Source organism: Lactuca virosa, chromosome 3 (genome assembly GCF_052849685.1).
Source record: "Lactuca virosa cultivar CGN04683 chromosome 3, Lactuca_virosa_CGN04683_v6, whole genome shotgun sequence".
NCBI classification, from domain to species: domain Eukaryota; kingdom Viridiplantae; phylum Streptophyta; class Magnoliopsida; order Asterales; family Asteraceae; genus Lactuca; species Lactuca virosa.
The window spans coordinates 17,054,573-17,060,227 of record NC_136428.1 but is presented as its reverse complement, the minus strand read 5'-3'; the positions used below and the strand labels follow the sequence as shown (position 1 = coordinate 17,060,227).

The 5,655-nt window shown below is 35.4% G+C and overlaps 1 non-coding gene across 1 annotated transcript; it reads left to right on the top strand.

The window, feature by feature from the left end:
• Positions 1-1,048: 1,048 nt before the first annotated feature.
• Positions 1,049-1,155, top strand: LOC145168054 (small nucleolar RNA R71). Its single transcript, XR_013741648.1, has one exon. It is a non-coding gene; the product is annotated as a small nucleolar RNA R71 (small nucleolar RNA).
• The last annotated feature ends 4,500 nt before the right edge of the window (positions 1,156-5,655 follow it).

Sequence of the window (5,655 nt, the reverse complement as noted above, 5' to 3'; positions counted from 1 at the left end):
TAAACCCCAGTGATGATGGACTTCGTGCCGACTCCTTAAGATGATCCTTAGGAATGAATGAACGAGGAATAGTTGATTCGTAGGGTAGATCCTTAAGAGTAAAGAAGATAATAGGGATGGGTAATTGGGTTGATTGTTTGATGTTTAAACATAATAATTATATTATTGTGGGTTGAAAACCCTATGTACTCACCAGGTTTCCCAACCTGACCCACTCAAGCTTATTTGTATCACAGGTGTCAATATGAAGCTACTTTACACTGAGAGATTTAAAAGAGATGTAGAGCACTAGTGTAAATGAATGTAAGTTCTGTTTATGCTCATGTTTCTGTATTGACGATGACATCCCAAATGTTTTAAAATGAATAAAAATACATTTCTTCGGAAATGCTTTGGTAATGTATTTATCATGTTTTACTGGGAACTAATTCCGCAACATTTTTATTAAAAGAAGTACTCTGATTTTTATAAAGCATAAACAAAATCGGTCTTTTCTGGCCGTGAAAATGGGGATGTCACATCCTCCAAATCAGACTTCTTCTCTAGTACCGGTTCCTCTTTTTGATAAAAACCTCTTTCTTTTTTCTTATACTTCTCTTCCTTTTCCTTTTTGTACTCATCATACGGGAGCCATTCCTTCTTGGGTTTTCTCCAATTTTCATCGTACCTATCACCACTTGAGTAGCACACTTGTGCTTTCCGATTCCCGTTCTTGTCCATATCACAATCTCTAGTGAGATGAGACCCTCTACAATTCTCACAACCAACCCTTATAGCATGGATGGATTGGTCCATCTTAGTCATTCTTCGATCCAAACCCTCTAGTTTAGCCATCATTGCTGCCATGTTATCACTAACTAAGTTCACCGCCCCTCGAGTCAAGTCATTTCTTGGGTTGTGATATTCTCTAGAATGCTTAGAGAATTCTTTAATTTGATCCTTTATCACTGGAGGTGGTTTCTTTGTGAGTGGTCCTTGCGAATCAAGGAGTTGCCTAGTTGTCACATTCACTCCATCATAGAAAATGGAGACTTCTTGTTGGCTGTTTAGATCGTGATGTGGGCAGTTCCTTTGTAATCCTTTGTACCTTTCCCACGCCTCATATAGTGACTATCCAGCTTGTTGCTCAAAATTAGCTATTGCTTTCTTCATTTTGGCTATCTTTGAGGGAGGACATAATTGATCAATGAATTCCTCTTTCATCTTGGCCCATGTGGTAATAGATCCTGGAGGGAGTGATTTAAGCCAATCTTTCGCGGCTCCCTTAAATGTGACTGGTAGCATATGTAGTAAGACAGTGTCGCGAGCCACATTAGGGAAATTGAAGTAGTCGGCTATGTCATTGACTTCATCAAGATGCTTGTATGCGTCCTCGTGATCTTTCCCATAGAATGGGATCTCCTTAAGTTGAGCAAGTATGTGGCCTTTAAGTTCAAAGGTGGCAGTTACGGGAATTGCGGGTTGCACAAGTCCCAGGCCGGTGTCGTCACACATCCTTTTCTTCCATTCACCCATGGGAACTTCATCGATGTTCGCCATGGTGTTTGCAAGTTCGCCTTCTATATTGCTTCCTCCTTCGGATTCACTTTCTTCTTTTTCGGATTCGTAAACGATATCATCCTTATTCGGGTCTTCTTCTGCCACTAAAGAGAAGCTGGGTTCTCCTACTTTCTTGCTCTTTTTCTTACCAAAGACAGCTTTTAGATTCTTCAACGGTGAATTTGTCGATGTTGCGGTTTCTCCTATGTTCTTGCCTTTGTTTTTCCTCAAGGTTGCTTCCGGGTCTTCAAGCGGTGGGATCAAAGGTGTACCTCCTCCTCTGGTCATAAACGAACTGTAAACAAAACAAAAACACGCGTAAAAAGAACAAAAATAAAATAAAAACGAAACTGAGTTTCAGCGATGGACTCGTCGAGTAGCTTCGATTGCACTCGGCGAGTCCAATGCTAAAACTGAAAAAAAACTCTCACAAATCAGATAAAATTAAAACTAAACCTAATACATAGATTAGTAAAGCACTAACTTTGTGCAAGCTTAATCTCACACAAAGGATCGATAATACTAGAAATTAAAATTAATTTTTGAACCGTTCCCCGACAACGGCGCCAAAAACTTGATGTGTGTAAAACCAACTAGTTTTAATCCTACTTTTTAAATATAAATTTTGTTGGATTAATGTCTAAGTCCATAACTATAATTGGTAAGACTTGACCCGACCCGGTATGGTCCATTTGGGTTGCATGGCATCGGGACAATTGGATAGACAAGATGAGGAAAAAGGATACTAGTGATTTATATTAATATATTATAAGTTCTAATATATTAATATATAATCATATTATTTAATTAGTATTGATCAAGAATTAATTTATAATTAATTAAGTGATCAAAAGGAACTAATTAAATATGGACTCTAAGATATATGTGTGTGATGGGCCAAGTTCATTTAGGTTGGGCTAAGCTTTCATGGATAGTCCATGGAGTGTTTAACCCATGGATCATATGAAATGAAGGGTCATGGGTATTAGGGTTTAACCCTAATCTCCACACTATATAAAGATGTCCTTGGTTGGTGAAATTGGAACTAGTGTGTGTACACAAAAGGGCAAGGCCGATTTCACTAGAGAGAACCAAAGTATCCTTATTTTCAAGGTTATTCCAAGTGTTCATGGTGTTGTGTGAACCATTTGAGGTGTCACACTTGGGGCACTAGGCACTCAAGCTTCATGAAGACAAGTTACATAAAAAAAGGTATGTATTCTATCTATTTTATTACCCAAGTATATGATATTTGTATGCTAGTATAGGGTAATATCTTGGAAACTTCATATTTGCATGTATAATAGAGAAAACATAGATCCAAGGTATTTAGGGTTGTATGTGTACCAGAGGATGTTGTAGTATACTAAAACCCAACAGTGGTATCAGAGCCATGGGTTGTTTTCTGTTATATTCATGCAAATGTTTGATTTTCAAAGTTGAAAAAAAAAAAGAAAAAAAAAAGAAAAAAAACATGAAGTTTGTCAAATTTTAAGATAATTACTTGTTTTGTGAAAAACTAATTATTTGTAAAATTTGAATCATTTGCTATATGAGTTGAATTAGGTCAAATTTAGTAAAAGATAAAATGATATGATTATTTTATTAGTTTTAAAAGTTTGATCTAAATGTTTTAAGGAGTTACAAATTTTGTCATAAAATTTTGGAGCTCAAAAAAAGTTTTTTTTAAAGTTGTGATCTTATGTGTTTTGAAACCTCCATAAGTTATGGATATGAAAAGGTTTTAAAAAAAAATGATTCAAAGTTTTTATGGAGTTACAAAATTTGGTGTTAATGTTTTAAAGAATTCCATAACTTATTCTTAAGTTATGGAACATGAAAATTTTCATCATAAAACAAGCATTTAACTCCATAAGTTATGGATTACCAAAATGTCTATGTTTCCTTGATTTATGAGTTAGTTTAGATTAATGAAAAAAAAAATTTGTGTTTTAGTTGTTTTCAATCCTAATTAATCTAAAAGTTGTTCATAAAATGTGTTTTTTTGTAACTTGTCCTCAAGTTATATGAAAAGTCACATTTATGAATCTTAAAAACTCATAAATATGCCTTAGGTTACAAAAAAATGAAGAGTCTTTTCTTATAAATAGTTTTTATGGCTCCATAACTTGTCCTCGAGTTATGGATGTCCAAGAGTCTCTTCATTAAAAGTTTTAAAGTTTTACTTAAAACTCATAAGTTATGAAAATCCAAGAGTTTTGAATAGTTTCAAAACTTGCCCTCAAGTTTTGGAATTTGAAAAGTTTTCTCTAATGAATACTTTAATTCCAAGTTAAGCCCTTAGAATTTTAAAAGATAAAATTCAACCCTTATACTTTATAATATTATAAGTTAATAATATTTATATATATGTATAAGAGCAAGTCATCTTACCATTAGTAGGCCTCATTCACGAAGCCGGTCTATAAGGGGGGTATAAGGTTGTTGCCTATAAAATGGCAACTTAATGGGTGTCCACTCTCACCCACCGCTTCCTTGACTGGTGGAGGGTCGTTAGCCGAACGGGTAGGACAAGGACTATAATTCTCCCTTCATTAAAAGTATAATGATAAATACTAAGTAACTAAACACTTATAAATTCCCAATCTTAGTTACTTCGGAAAATGTGAAATGGTGCTAACCCATGCAATTACACTTTGCACCTTTGTTAAGTCGTTAGTGGAGCGTGTGTAGTTAACCGACACACTAAAATGGGACTGACAATGTGTGGCAAAGGGTGACTTAAGTTTTATCATAGATCGGTGGAGCGTGTGTGGTTAACCGGCACATCGATTAGGTGATAAAATTAAGGGTACCAAGTCAATTTGCATGATTATTCACACCTTGTTTGTGATCCTCTGCATCCCAGTCACAAACTTGAGAGGGCACACTCGAGATTCAAACATGACATTGAAAGTTCAATGTATCTCAAAAGATCTAGGAGTTTCAAATCCAATTAAAACTTAATTATATTTCGTTTTTCATGGTGGAAATTGCTAAATCGTCATTTACGTACCTTCAACTATTTTATAACTTGGATTACGGCATCCCTCTTCCAGTTATAAATAGGTTGTTGGGTCCTAGCCTTAATATTTCATATTGGGTGTTATATTAAGGACTTTAAATTAACTAAACTTGAATATCTCCCAAAAGATGTCTAGTTGAGACATCTATGATCTTCCCAAATATCTTGGAACTTCACTTCCTCCACCTCCTCCAATTATTCTCCCTAACCCACAAGTTCAAGGTCACTCAAGCCCTATTGGCAAGGCAAGGTCTAGGTGTGATCACATCTTGGAGATGAAGTCACATATTGACAAGCCGGTAGAGTTGGGTGTCAAAGTCTTGAGAAAGTTGGTGGTTCAATCACTTTCTAAGTCACATAGTGAGTTCCTTTGGGACTCCTACGAAACAGACTATGACAAGACCCTTAATGATCTTATCTATTTGCTTGGTACTGCTGAATCAGCTATGATTTGGAAGGCTAGTAAAGCAAATTTGATTAGAAGATCGACTTCCCAAAACTTTATGGACATTGACAATGATGACACTGGAAATCCAGAAAAAGCATTCTCTTCCCAATGGAAGGGATCGGCCATAGTCAACTCGGTTGACCGAATGGTAAAGAGAAAAGCTAAGTCTGTGATAGTCCCATGTACCATTACCAAAGGGTCCATATGTTTATTTTGCCAAAGGAAGGGGCGTTGATTGCAAAGCTGCCAAATTTACCTAAGGATGTTAAAGTCAATAAGTTTGACTCTACTTCACGTAAACTCCATTGTCTAACTCTGTTAAGCTCCCATTTGGAGATTCTTATTACATAATGTGACTGAGTCACATGGTGATATTATAAGAATCAAAGAAAAGAGAGAAAGCTTAAAGGAAGTATATGTTGCTTCTGATCGCGAAGATGGACTTCGATCGCATCAGAATTTTGAAGCTGTTACTTAGGAGTTATGACACATTGCTTAGGAATATATAACAACAAGGTTTTTATATGGATTGTAAGGATAAGTTTTTCCGCAAAGTTTTTAAAATAAAAGGAAATTTTTGATTTTATTTATTTTAAGTATCCTTACAATGGAATTTGTGAAAAAAAATTGTTGTTTATATGAT